At 35.2% G+C, this 14,893-nt stretch overlaps 1 protein-coding gene across 4 annotated transcripts in view; it reads left to right on the plus strand.

Moving 5' to 3' along the window:
• Positions 1 to 719: 719 nt before the first annotated feature.
• The window catches only part of dysc (whirlin protein dyschronic), a 92,270-nt gene continuing 78,096 nt past the window's right edge, over positions 720 to 14,893 (plus strand). For 3 of the 4 annotated variants that reach the window (XR_016325811.1, XM_089740378.1, XM_089740381.1), the window contains exon 1: positions 722 to 1,045. The gene's annotated coding sequence lies outside the window, so the exon portion shown is untranslated. Of the gene's footprint in view, positions 1,046 to 14,893 lie in introns of all 4 variants that reach the window. The other variant, XM_089740380.1, reaches the window with a different exon arrangement.

The raw sequence follows: 14,893 nt of genomic DNA on the forward strand, positions 1-14,893 counted from the left end.
AGATCCGTGCTGGCTCATAATATACCTCGCCGCCAGTGCTTATTATACCATAGCGTCTTATACCACTGCTTGGGATTACGAGGAGAGTAATTACCAATTAGGTGATGAAACAGCTGTTACAGAGAGATCATGCGAAAGAACTAGTAGCCCTAGCTTGAGGTAGTCAGGGTACATATATTTTTTATTTATTGCTTATATGGGTGGACGAGTTCACAGCCCACCTGGTGTTAAGTGGTTACTGGAGCCCATAGACATCTACACCGTAAATGCGCCACCCACCTTGAGATATAAGTTCTAAGGTCTCAAGTATAGTTACAACGGCTGTCCCACCCTTAAAACCGAAACGCATTACTGCTTCACGGCAGAAATAGGCAGGGCGGTGGTACCTACCCGCGCGGACTCACAAGAGGTCCTACCAGCAGTAAAAAATCTACGGCCAGTAAATATCTGAATCCTTTGATAAATAACCGAATAGATCATCATTACGTAAGTTTGGCCTCAAAATGCGATACCTAAGTCTTTTTTATTTACAAGTATTGTTTCCTGCACTAATATTATGCAATGTGCTTTCTTTATTTTGATTATTAAATTTGAAGGAAGCGTATCGAAGTAGTTAGTTTTACAGAGAAGGTTGGCGTGCGATACCTGCGTACCGCCATCCACCGGTTGACAGGAGCTCGGCTGAAATTTTCATGGCCAGCGTATCGAACGGAGCTTCAGAGGAACTCCAGCAGCGCGCAGTCGCGCAACACCGTCCGCCCGACAACCTCGCGCGCTCGTCCGCGCCACTCCACACCGAAGACTCGCATCGAGGAGAACCTTACGATTCTGGCAACCTTCCACAACAATACGAACACGCGCGTTAAAGGACCGCCGTCTCTTGCACTCCATTCATAAATATACGTATCTTGTAGCGTTATTGCAGTAGTTGTGCCACGTGCGTGTATGTTATTAGTCTCAATAATATGTGACATGCGAAGGTTTTGTGCGGCGCTGGCGGGCGACATGTGAAACACCAGAAATACATTTAAAATGAAATAATAAGGTGAGATTTAGTCTTCTTTTTAAGTAAATAAAAAAAAAAACATTTTGTATCTATCTACTCATACTATAGTTATAATATATGTATAAAGCAAATAAATTTGAACTCTATTTGACATTAAAATAACTCATTTAAAAATTAATTGTTATTTGAATTGATTAGGTATAGATGAATATTTGATGATTTCAATGAAGGGAGTTTTCAGTGTGTTTTTTTTTAATTTGTATACACTTGATTGATCGAGCATGTTAAGTTATAGTTATAGACGTATTTGTTATGTAAAGTAAGTAAATAAAGTTGAGGTCTTTTTGTTGATGACCACCTGATTAGTTTATGCTATGGGAGCGGCCGATGCCAGTCCCTAGCGAAGCTCTACAAATACCGCAATCTGATTATGGCGCACCCACTAAGTTACGAGACATATTAATAGATATTCACGTTCAGTCGTAAAGCCTCACCCAAAAACCAAACTCAGTATGAATGTAAAAGAAAACCAATTTTGTTCAGATTACTCAACTAACTTATGAACTACTAGCTTTTGCCCGCGACTTTGTCCGCGTGGAATAATTCACAAATTATTTTAGAACAAATTTGGTTAGCATAAAAAACGTTATAGTGAGCCAACCTTAACATATAGACATATACTGTCGGGGCTTTTTTATAGATCTTTTAAAGGGGAACAATTCTGTCATACATTACTTTAGCAAAACTTTAACCGTTCTGCACGCAGCGGAAGCTCTCAAAAGGTAAAAATAGCCCCGATTTTGAAACATTTTTTATTGGTGCTCCTCTTGTATTGGTCTTAGAGTGATGTTATATAGCCTATAGACTTCCTCGATAAAAGGGCTATCTAACACTGAAATAATTTTTCAAATCGGATCAGTAATTCCTGAGATTAGCGCGTTCAAACAAACAAACTCTTCAGCTTTATAATACTAGTATAGATTTCATATTTGTGTTTTCTTGTGATGTAAAATAATCGCTCACAAATACATTCTTTAAGCTTAGAACTTTAACACCGCCTTCTAAATTGGAACTGTTCTTTGCTAAGACTTTTTAAAATCAGACTTTGTAATAATGCTTTTAGAGCAGAAACAAAATTTGGATTTTCATTAAATTGTAATATAAAGTTTTCTTTATTAAATTCCTTTATAATCTTTTAAATTCTAATAACACTGTAACGAATTGAAACCATGACTTTTATTCCTCAAAATGGAAACAGGTGTACAGTGTCTAGGGTAACGGAATTGTGTTTTATGATAGGAACCACTAACCTACCTATTTCTGCTGTGAAGCAGTATTTCGGATTTAAGGGTGGGGCAACCGCTGCACTATAAAATTCATACTTAGAACTTATGTGTCCTAGAGGGTGGCGGTATTTACATTGTTGATATCTATGGGCTAAGGTTACGCACTTAACATCAGGTAGGCCGTGAGCTCATCCACTCATCATCTAAGTAATGAAAAAATATAGGAGCTGAAACCGCTTTAATAAATAAATACTTTAATGAAATTAAAAGATTTGATTTTCTATAGACGTAAATGCTGACTGCATTCGAGCTAGCAAGTTTTTATAATATCAGCAAATAACAACAGTTTCACGTGACACAACATCGCGTGACGGGAGACCAGCGCGCACGCAATGCGCATAAAGCGTGCTGTAAACTTAACCCTCTAAACTCACTCACTAGATTGACTTATTGATATTGGAAAGCCTATTAACTTTAACGATTAACTGAATAATATGAACAATAAATTCGTGCAAAATTTAATGGCAGGTTTTTTCTATTTTCACATTTTTGTAATGAGAAACGTCTCGCGTCAGCTCGATTTTTGTGACAAGTAAATTTCATGTGACGCTCAGCTAGTATTCCTATCTGAATATAGCTAATTTTTGGTGAATTAATCACAAGATAAATTAATTTTCTGTAATCCAGTAGGCTCCTCGAAACAGGCTTATTGGACTTTTTATGGGTAAAGTGTGTACCGAAGAGCAGTAAAAAGTTAGTGCCCATTACCGGCAGGCCCGGTTACGATGCTTCAGCAACTGGCACTCGCTGTAAACCGGGACCAATTCGACCTTCCGAGTGAAGAGGCAAACAGGGTTTTCGGGTAATATTTTCTTTTGACAAATATAACCGACAGACAAATACCAAATACCCCCAGCGTTTGAATATATTATTTAGTAAAGCTTCAGAAAATTGACAAAATTTACAAAAATCTTGTATGCGCTTCTGATTTTTATTTACACTGTAAGCCGTGAAATTTGTTTGACTTATCTATTACTAACAGAATGGACGATGTTCTAATTGCAGCTTATACTATAGAACAGTTCATAAATATATAAATTGACAGAGAGCTATGAAGTGCCAGTGCAGTGCTTCGAATGCCATTTAGCAATTAACGATTTCAGTTTCATAGTGTTCTTCTTCTGTTAGTATTTTGAAAAGCGGAATTCTCTGTTCGGAGCTAATCCGCCGAAACCTAGAAGTTTAAATCTTTGATGATTTTACTAACAAACATATGTAAGGATTCTTGTATCCTCGTCTCAAGACGGGCTGTGATTTCCGCGATGGAGTGCCAAGGGATACAATATTTTTGTTAGTATAAAATCAGTTTTGACGTTTTGCTTAACATTTATCTATAGTTTACTTTCTTTACTCATTCTTCAGTCATTTTCATATAACAATTTGTATCTTATTTTTATTACAACTACAAATTTTAATATACAGTTGGTAAAGAGATATCGCCAAAAAATATTTTTGAGCGCCATTTTTTCAATATGGCGGCGAAGGATGAAGACAGGAGACAAAAAAATACGTATAGAAGTCCCAAAAAATAATAAATTTAATATAAAAAAGTGATTGAAAACCTTCCAGCTAATTCGCTTTTTAGGTAAGTACGGAAAGACTGGATTTGGTGGATGGCCTAGTTTCAGATCTATGTGATTAAATCTGTCATTCTTCAGTTGTATTTGGATAATAGTTATCGCTCATAGTCTGGTTGTGATGTAGATTCATCAGTTTATTAAAAATATATGTGAATTTTGGGTTTACACTTGGGATAATTTTCTAACATTGCGACTTTCATTATAACATGTTTTTCAACAAGTTTTTTCTATTCACAGCCCTTTTGACGTATGAAAAAGGGCTACATAAACTTTACTTTTATCTAATGTAGCTTAAAATGCCGCTTTAGGGGTCAGTTCCTTCAATACACGCTTAGTTCTTTCCGTCACGTTCAGGACCACGACCTTTATCCTTTAGCGAGACACACAGGACTAAAAATAGTCTTAAGACAATTTAATTTTAAACCTTAGAATTAGTTAATCAAGACGAATCTACGATTCATCAAAATTTAATCATGTCTGATGTGCTTTTAGTGACGTCATAACTTCCAAAACATTAAGTTAGAAAATTAATATGTAGCAGCTTTGTATGCAAGTATATTCTATGTTAATTAAATATTTTCTTATCTTATTTTGGTTATTAAAAAAATTGTAACGACGCTTAATCTTATTTATTAAGCAATTTATAATAGCAATTATAACAAAAATACCTACACATCTGAATTTTAAAATAAAGAAAATTATGCATTTGGTGCAAAAGCATGTTAAAACTTAAAATTCTTTCCTCGTTTGTTTAGTGTTTTACAAATTCAATTTACATTTTTTCACCATTTAATTTCGAAATACAAACGTTGCTATAAAATTGTAGATTTAAACGGAAATAAGTGTTTTCAGTTCTTTTTGGCACGCGAACTTATTTTGTATTCAAGTCGGTGAACCATATGAGTTATTTTACTGTGTTGTGGAAATTAGCTGTGGCAAATTAAATTTACATATTCTGCGATGTTAATAGTAATTTAATTATCTGAATATTATGCGTCATAATGTGACTAATCCGAGGTGTTTTAAATATATTCAGAATTCCCTTAGATTGAACTAAATGGGTTGGAAAGGAAAAACTCATTGGAGTGAAAGTCCTACTGGAAATAATCTATAGTTATTTTAAAAAAAATCCAAGATAACATTTTTTTGTTCGTTAAAATAAAGAAAAACAACCATTCGAAACCGAGTAACTTGCAAAAACAAAACTTTTTTTTTTTACGTCCTTACGAATCCATCAGATCCAATAACTCTTGCATTAGATGCCTTCAGCTCTAACACTAGGAACCGGCTTAGGGACCCCGGTAACCGTACTCATCGAACTCCGCAAAGTGCTCGTCGTGCAACCTAACCATGCATCTGCCCCCTGAGTTCCTCGCCAGATCTTCAGCGGGTCGTTATCCGATCCGGTAGTAGATTTTTCCGCGAAACTGATGCTCTTGAGTTGTTAGTTCTCCTTCGGAGGCGCTCGAGCAACTGTTAGCTAATTCCAGCCCTCCTGGCTGAGCCTTTGCTCGCCCTTCTGTCCTGGTCAAACTGGAAAGGCCTCAGGATAGCCAGTAATCTTTAAATCATAAAAAAATATTGTCGGACAGAGAGTTTCCAGAAAGCAATCGGTAGGTACAGCGTTAGTATTATCGTGTATCATAGCATGCCTAACCTAGCCTGACCTAACATAAGAACAATCGATTTAAGAATTAGAGAACGTGGTAAGAATACTAATACTACGGAACATGATAATGGATAAGTTGCTGTAGCCGTTGTTGACGCCGAGATCGAACACCCACGTATTTAAAATTATCAGCTGAATCGGCAATAGTGGTGTTTACGAGTATTCCCAATACTGTGTTTTTTCGAGCGGTTGCCTTAATTTTACACAAATTTTACACAAACTATTTTTTTAGGAAATAAATTGAAAATCACTCCAGTCCCAAATATACGAGGTTAGGCTGCAAGGTATTCATGGTAGCTTTAACTATGAGTGCGATACCGTGTTCTAAATTATAATTCGGTCTCATTCTTATGATTATGAATAGGTGAAGTACCGTAATACGTGACTAGAATTAAGAGTATTTTTTTCTTCTGACAACGAGTCGTTAATATTCATACTTTAAGTGCACGTTGGGCTCAAATAATATGCGTAGCACTTTTAATGTAGAAATGTTACGAAAATTTGAATCGGGAAAATCTCATGAATACAGTATTTTCGAAATATGTAACAAGACTAAAATAGCATTTTTTTTATGTGATCTGTGTATAGCTAGTAAAGTTTTTGCATAATTTTTTAAAGCATAACTGAGTTTCCTCAAACTTTATATGCTTGATGTAATACTTGAGTTTCAAAGGGTAACGAGTCTGAAATTCGACGAAATTATGGCTAGTGTTATAATTTAAACCGTTCATTACTTACGTTAAAGAAAAGATGTCGACAAGACAATACAATTATTAAAATACAGTGGCAGCACTATCGTGAAAGATTTAATTTACCAATAATCTTATGAACATGTTTCTAGCTTGTCACCCCATAGAACGGAGACTTTTTTTATTTTTATTGCTTAGATGGGTGGACGAGCTCACAGCCCACCTGGCGTTAAGTGGTTACTGGAGCCCATAGACATCTACACCACCCACCTTGAGATATAAGTTCTAAGGTCTCAGTATAGTTACAACGGCTGCCCCACGCTTCAAACCGAAACGCATTACTGCTTCACGGCAGAAATAGGCGGGGTGGTGGTACCCAACCGCGCGGACTCCCAAGAGGTCCTACCACCAGTAAATACAGATATAGATATCCATATTTAATACAAATAATTTATTGTGAATATAACTCCTCATTGACTCCTTTAATATCTACTAATTGAATAAACAATAATCATATTGAGCGATTCAGATCATAAATCAAGTTTAATGACCTTATATAGGGCAGTGCTGTTGCGAACAATAAGCCGCAATCTTGTTATGTGAATGTTTGTCTGTGGCTGCTCTAATTTCCTGAGCTATTAATAGAGCAAGTTGTGTATGTACGTAAATATGAAAGATGTGCAGAGTTTTCATGCTCATATTATACATTATAGCCCAAGATAACGATATGGTTATAAAGTTTTATGTTATTTCATTAAAACTTTCGGGTAGTGCATAATGTGAGTGTGATAGTAAATTTTCAAATGCTACGTTTATACATTTTATAGCTTAGACTGAGGATTTAAGTCACGGAATCTACCGTCTACTCAGTGGCACGGGGCCTAAACCTCAATTGAATTGTAATATACTTTTTGTCACGTAAGTAGTCACGGGTTCCGTTTTAAAGGGTGGTTTGTACAGTACAGTATATATTGAGATTTTACAAACTCATTCACTTATTAGCGACACAAAAAATGTTAAAATTAATATATATTTTGAGGAAATGTTTTTATTTTAAACCTTTAATGGTTTCGAGTTTCTATTGTCCCACGCACTATTATCGGAAGAAATACGTTTCAATTTCCTGGTCCTGACAGTTTTCCGCCTACGCTCTTCAGTTCTTTCTTTCTTTTTTATTGCTTAGGTGGGTGGACGGCCTCACGGCACACCTGGTGTTAAGTGGTTACCGGAGCCCATAGACATCTACAACGTAGATGCCGCTACCTACCATAAGATAAGTTCTAAGGTCTCAGTATAGTTACAACGTATGCCTCACCCTTCAAACCGAAACTCATTATTGCTTCACAGAGTGGTGGTACCTACCTGTGCGAACTCACAAGAGGTCGTACCACCAGTAAAATTCCATCAGTTCAATAAAAGGTTAATATTTTAGCTTATTTCTATTTTTAAAATTACTTACAAAAATGTTTCCTTCAGTTCCAAATAAATGGTAATTAAATATGAGTTAAAAGTTCGTAATTCTAAAGTCGTTGGTTTTGTTCGAAGTTCTCATGAAATCTTTTTCTAATATTAGATAGTAAATAGCTTTATCTACTTATTAAACTAGTTTTTTTTTTAATTATTACAATCGTCGTGACTTAAGGGTTAATAAGAGTTAGTAAGAATTCCGGTGTGCTTGTATCAATTACGATTTTTTCGTACTTTAAAAACATCATACTTAAAATGACTGTTAACGAATGACTTTCTACGGTGAAGGAATAATATCGTGTAATAAAAATTAAACTAAATATTTGTAAATTAGTGATGGTGGCGCATATCATGAGTCCGCACAAATACCGACTCGTAATATACCTACATATAGCGCAGTCATGCGGTCCGGTTTGCTGGGTGGGCTCAAACTCACGTGGGTGGTATTAAGGTTGCGGTGTCGCAGATATCCACTTAGCACCAGGCAGGCCTTAGGCTTGTTTACATAAATAATGCAAAAATAATGTAAAGAAAAACACTCTCCTTCTGAAAGTAATTGTTGGACTGGATATTGGATTATTATTAGTTTTGTTATTATTTATTATAATGACAAAAAATAAGAATAAATAAATGGATAGACGGATGGATAATTATTATTCGCTTTAATATTTAATTATTATTACTGTTTTGTTTGCCTCAATACTACAGTTGTTTAGGAAAAACTCAAACTGTCACAATTATGAATGTTTTCTTTTGGGATTCAACCTAAGCTTCATCCGAAGCAGATTAAACTTGGTACAGTTCTTAATGGTATTCCAGAAAAGGTTTTCGTTATAGTACAATCATCTGGCAGGCGACGCTTCAGTAGCATTAAGTAATCTTTGTTTTTCAATCTATTAATATGTTTCTTTGTTACTTTTAATTAATCTGAACTACACTATGTTTGCTTCACGTACCATAGACGACGTAATGACTCATGAAATTGCATGAAAAGGGCGTTTTCCTCTAAAGAAATCGTTACCTAAGTTTGTAAATAATAATTGGGCACGCCACCGGAAAATCACGCACCGGCCAAGTGATCTAAAGGCTACGGAAAACTTTTTATGTGAGAAAACGTTGCACTGTTTTTTGTAACTACGTTTTTTACATATTTTTACCCTTTTACATATTTACTATTGAATGTGAGATTTAAATTTTGGCATAAATATAAAAAAAAAGTTTTGCTACTTATTTAAAGATGATGGAAATTCAAAGTTTTTGGCCCACATAAGCGTCATAGTCATAAGCAGTATAAGTTTTATGCGATATAGCCGTGATTAATTAAACAGAAAAGAAATAAATACAAAATAGTATAATGTATTTATTAATATAATTTAGATGACGATGCAACAGTGGTATGGGTATGTTATATGAATTATAAGGTTGAGTGTTATAGGAATTATAAGGTCGAGAGCTCCTCTACTAATTCTAATGTAGCTTAAAACAAAGCACAGCGTAGAATCATCTACGAACTCAGTGCAAAAATTATGAGATACCTATTTTTTGAACAAAAATCACGTCAGATGAAATATAACATTATATTATATGCCTTTCACCATTAAATACTTATCTATATATATAAAAAATTGTTGTTCGTTAGTCTCACTAAAACACGAGAACGGCTGGACCGATTTGGCTAATTTTGGTCTTGAATTATTTGTGGAAGTCCAGAGAAGGTTTAAAAGGTAGATAAATATGAAAATGCTCGGAATTAAATAAAAATAACATATTTGTTTTCCCTTTGATGTGTGCCCCGTCAGACGAATTCCTATCGTTTGGTATAAGTTTATTTTATACAAAGGTTTAGGTATTTTATTTATCGATTGAGGCACTACGAAGTCTGCCGGGTCAGCTAGTTTAATATAAAAATCGCTCTCATACACGCAACTTCATTAGGTGTATTAACTTGAAATACTCCATAAAGTAATTTTAGGGTGGGGCTGGATGTGAAAATCGCAGCGAAAAACATAATCGACGGAAAAACGTTCATTTCCGTTACGAAACAGGCTGTCTTTGATCTATAGCAGAATACGTTAGTCGATTGGAAACTTTGTCTCTGCCCAGCGACCAGAAATTCCATTCGATTGGTCAAGCAATAAACGAAAACGGTACCGACATATTTTGAATTAATATTTTAACTCAATAACTAAAATATACCTCCAGGTCATTAAAAACGTTGATAAAAGTATAATAGATTTGCTTTAGTTTACGAAAATTTGGTTGCCACTGTAATTATTAAATAATGTGAATTTCGTTTTTTGTCTGTTTATGTATTTTTTGTTGTTACCACAGAGTATTTCTGTAGATTATAATTATCAATGATATTTTCCAACTGATGCTCGCTCTTGAAAAATAAGCATCGAACTCCAAACAACAATATGAAATAACGTCTTGAGCTGAACAACTGAGCATGACACTAAAGCCTCGAAATGGAATGACAAACTAATCAGGAAATAGATCGCTGCTAAGTCGCTAAACGAAGAAGCCCGGTAGTGCGAAGTCGTCAGTGTCCCATTGACCTAGATTTTCGCCCTTGAACCGCGGCCTCCGCCTTCCTCAGCCTGGCATTCCCGTGACGTCATAAATGTCCTCCATGTCTATTGTCTTTTGACTGTAAGGTTTTTGTTTAGCGATTCCGTTTTCGTGTCAACAAAGCCGATAAACTACATGATTTGGTTCACTAATCCGTAAAACAAACAAATAAATTCTGTATGGACATATCTTTCATTGGATTTAAACAAACATAGTGAATACATGCTAAATGTTTATTATATATAGAACTATAGGTTGTTCATGAACTTCAAATCTATGCCTGAATTTAATAATCAGAACTATGATATTAAAAATGATATACCCGTATATGGTATGGTATTGAAATATGTTGTTGAAAAATAATACCTCCATTAATGAAGTGATTTTCCGGAAAAATATTTAGTTTGTTAATATGGACAGAGTTTTATGGATAGGGGTTTAGGTACAGTGAAATACGTTACGTTTCGCAAATGTCTATTTTGCATGCTCGGGAAACGCTTATCTGAAGTGAATGTCATGAAAATTTTCCATTTCGTTGTGTCCGGTTCGTGTTCGTTTCCGAACCATTGGACTGCTGTAATTGGTTACTGTGAAGAGACCTAATACAAAATGGCTTAATAAAGAGTTATTTCTAGAAATATGTATTCAAGAGATAAAATAATTTGATATTATTTATTCTTTAAAAGAGAGAGCTTTTATAAAATAAAGTATGATACTTTTTAGTGAAATTATGTTAATTTATATATATAAAAACAACTTAATGAGGAAATTATAGACCCTGATATTGATTTCAAAGTTATTATTGAAAAGGAATAACAAGTCGTTGTGCTTAGACATTAAATTTTCATTGAAAGTCACGTGTGCGTATATATATACATACATTATTGAAACCATTCCCGAAAACGAAGGTATTTTATTTTAAATTTAGTTATTCTGTTTTGCTTTAGTTCATTTTGAGCCAGTAAGTAACGTAAAGCATTGTTGCCTCTATACATTTTATATATTTTGTGGAAAAAATTAGTTGTTTTAAAATTAAAGAAAAAACCCTACATATACAAAATTTCATTACGTGTCATATGTACTTGATTCAAAGAGAAGTGTTATTCATGGCACAAGAGAACGGAGAAGTTTATCTTCCTAAGAATTTCACTGGAATAGTGGTTAGATTGATCACTTATCACAAATTGCACGAGTGCTTGTTATATTATAATTTCGTTAAGTAAACGTTTCTGGTTATTTCGGGAAAGTAAATAGGAAATCGAATTATGTCTCGAGAAGCGTTCGTGGAATTGAGTGAGCGAGGGGGCGTCTGTACTGCGAGGCGCAGCCTCCTTAGCCTGAAGTGTTTTAACAAATCGAATTTGAAGTTTCATTTGCTTATTTTGGATCCGTACTCCTGCAACTGGTGACTTGTGACTACAGAGAAAAACTGGATCGAGTCTCTGAATGGGGTAAAATGAATGTATTTGAGTTCAAGATTTTGATTAAAAAAAACCTACAGATATCATTAGTATCGAATCGACGACCAGTTCTTCATTGCTTGTGGCTTTTGCAACATTTAAGCAATTTCACATAAACAAACTTTCTAAATTATTCTATCATTATTTTCGTCATTCTATTAAATATAGAACAACTTTATTATGGTATATAAGAAAATGCACAGATGCAACGAATCGAATTGCGAGAGTATTAGTCAAATTGAGAGGTGTACTGGAAGCCGATCATTTTTGCGGACGTCGATTTCGACATGCGATAGATACAAATCCTATTAAATCAAGACACAATGTATTTCGAAAGAAAGTGGTACGATGCTAGAAAAGTACAGATAAGTTTTTCGCGCTGAGGTTTTGGCATCTGGCCAGGGCCTGTCTTTGAGTTGGTTGAGATAAATTATTACAAGTGAATGGGTTCGCTCATGCGATTTCCTTTTATTACGTGAAATGGTATTACAAATTTCAAAGTTATTTTACTTTATAAAAAAGTGAAATTGTCAAAGCTTCCGACATACAATATTCTTTCTGAATTAATTTTTGATTGGATGAAACTTTCAAAATTTTATGGTGAGAGTAGTAGTTACGTAACAAAACAGGGTTTATAACGTCATGGCTGAAATGAAACAGTGCAGAAGAGAAATAACGAGTTGTTCCCATATACTCCTTTTATATAGGCATCCCAAAACTTTTTACTTGCTTAAGATCATTAAGAAGGCCCGTCTAATGTTAAACAAGTGCCTGAAGCCATATACCGATGCGCCGTCTCTATAAGAGAGTGATACGGTTTATACCTCTATACTAAGTTTAATAGGGCAAATACATTATCTTGAAAATAGCGAAGTGAAGTACAGCTTTTTCGGGCAGTACCTGCATTGACTGGGAACTGAGCCGTTGGCGAAGTGCCATCACTGTGAGTGGAACTAGAAGACAGTGTAGCATCCTCTGCCACGTATGGGAACGGCATCGTCATGTCTTCGTCACACAAATGGGTACTGATACTAGTCGCTACTGAGCATTGTGATGGGCGATGCTCGACTTGTAGAAGCAGATGGACGTGAGAGAGAGAGAGCGATAAGTCGCTTTCGAGTTGGGAGCTGGGATAGGGATCTCGCTTAAACCCTGATCCAATAAATGTTTCGGGTTCACTCCAGTGCCAGTTTGGAGCTAAAAAGACTACTTGATGTTGCTGTAAATACACGTCTTGTGAAAGATAAACTGGGCGACGGTTGAGCATTTCCGAGCTCACGCTGACTCTAACCCTGCAGGGTATCCTGCGGGTTCGAGTTGGCAGCAACGTCCGGGCGAGCTTCGAATTCCCAGCTGGCTGAGAAGCCCGGTGATCGTGGTAGCGTGGAGACAGGTCTGGGCCCGTTTAGCTCTACCACGGGGTTAGAGCCCGTCTTTAATTGACAGAAAAAAAATGGAATTTTTTGAAACGTATTGTATTAATTTGATGTTGTTGCTTATAGTTCTGAATTTATGAAGTATGTACGTACGTATTGATGATGCGATGTGTTTTTAGATTAACGAATACTTTTATTCGTTACGTAGTTCCTAAGCGACCATTATAATCTAATATATAAAATTCTCGTGTCACAATGTTCGTTCCCATACTCCTCCGAAACCGCTTGACCGATTCTCATGAAATTTTTTATGCATATTCAGTAAGCCTGAGAATCGGCTACTATCTATTTTTCATACCCCTAAGTGATTAGAGTTGTCCACCCCTAACTTTTTTTTTTTATTTGGACATTGTTGTGTTATAATGAGGTATTATGTGGTTGAATGAGGTTTTGTTATTTTTATTATATATTCCTTCATCGTTCACAGCACTACATACCTCTTTCACTCATTTACCACATCCTTACACACTTACAATAAGTTAGTTTTTTTTTTACACTAGAAATTCCCTAGAAATCTTATATATGGCAAAATAATGTTTGCCGGGTCAGCTAGTGATGTTATAACATTGCTTTTAGGCAGCAGATTCAGATTTTTCTCTTTTTTTTTTCTGTTGATTTTTTTATTATTTTTTTATTTCTCTGGAAGCGCCGGAGTCCGACATAACCCGGTCTGTTACCCCTCTCGACCGGGAATCCATAAACGGACACCCCACCGTTAAAAAAAAAGGCTGCAGATTTCAGCTTTTTTCTTGTAATTTTATTATCAATTATTAGTTTATTTAACGAACGCAAAAAATGAAGAAACAAAAGATAATATGTACTCGTGAGGCCCTTAAGTATTTTAAAAGAATGTCATGAAACACTTGTACCTATACCTATAAAACATTTAAATACATTTTTATGCCAAGTCCATTGAAGGTTGTTCAAGCGATAGTAAACACATTTTACGACAGTTGTAACACAGTTTTCGAATATCTATTTCTTTCTTTTTATTATATAACATTATTGAAATCATTAAGAGAATTATCTGCAGTGCGGAGGTTATGCAACTGACGACATGGGTTTCTTAGAGTTGTTAGCAATATACGTCCTAACTGTCCCCTTTCAGTCAGTGGTTGTGCATGTTTTACTTCATTAAAGTTTTAAATATAAATTAACTGATCTGATAGTCGTTGAAACTCATTGTTTTGCGAATTTATCAATTTCCCGCGAAACTTTCTGAACATTATTAGCATTATAAAAATCTAATCAGTACAGCTCTTGTTCTGAAAGATGTAAATTATAAAGAATTGAAGATTTCAGGTATAGTTTCTCAGTTTCAGTAATTTAATGTTCATGTTTCATTCAACTTAAAAATGTGCAAACGTATCAAGAACACATATAGTTATTGAAGTGAAAACTTCTTTAGAATCGTTGTGATTTCAAACCGGATGCAACGGAAAAAACGACAGGTAAGAGACACAAATACAAAAATGTGTAGGATGAAGCCAGCAAAGAATGAGAAAGAAATATACATACTATTTAATACAGCGCCATCTGTGAGATTTTTGAAGTGAAAACTTCTTTAGAATCGTTGTGATTTCAAACCGGATGCAACGGAAAAAACGACAGGTAAGAGACACAAATACAAAAATGTGTAGGATGAAGCCAGCAAAGAATGAGACAGAAA

Source organism: Bombyx mandarina, chromosome 04 (genome assembly GCF_030267445.1).
Source record: "Bombyx mandarina strain Sakado chromosome 04, ASM3026744v2".
NCBI classification, from domain to species: Eukaryota; Metazoa; Arthropoda; class Insecta; order Lepidoptera; family Bombycidae; genus Bombyx; species Bombyx mandarina.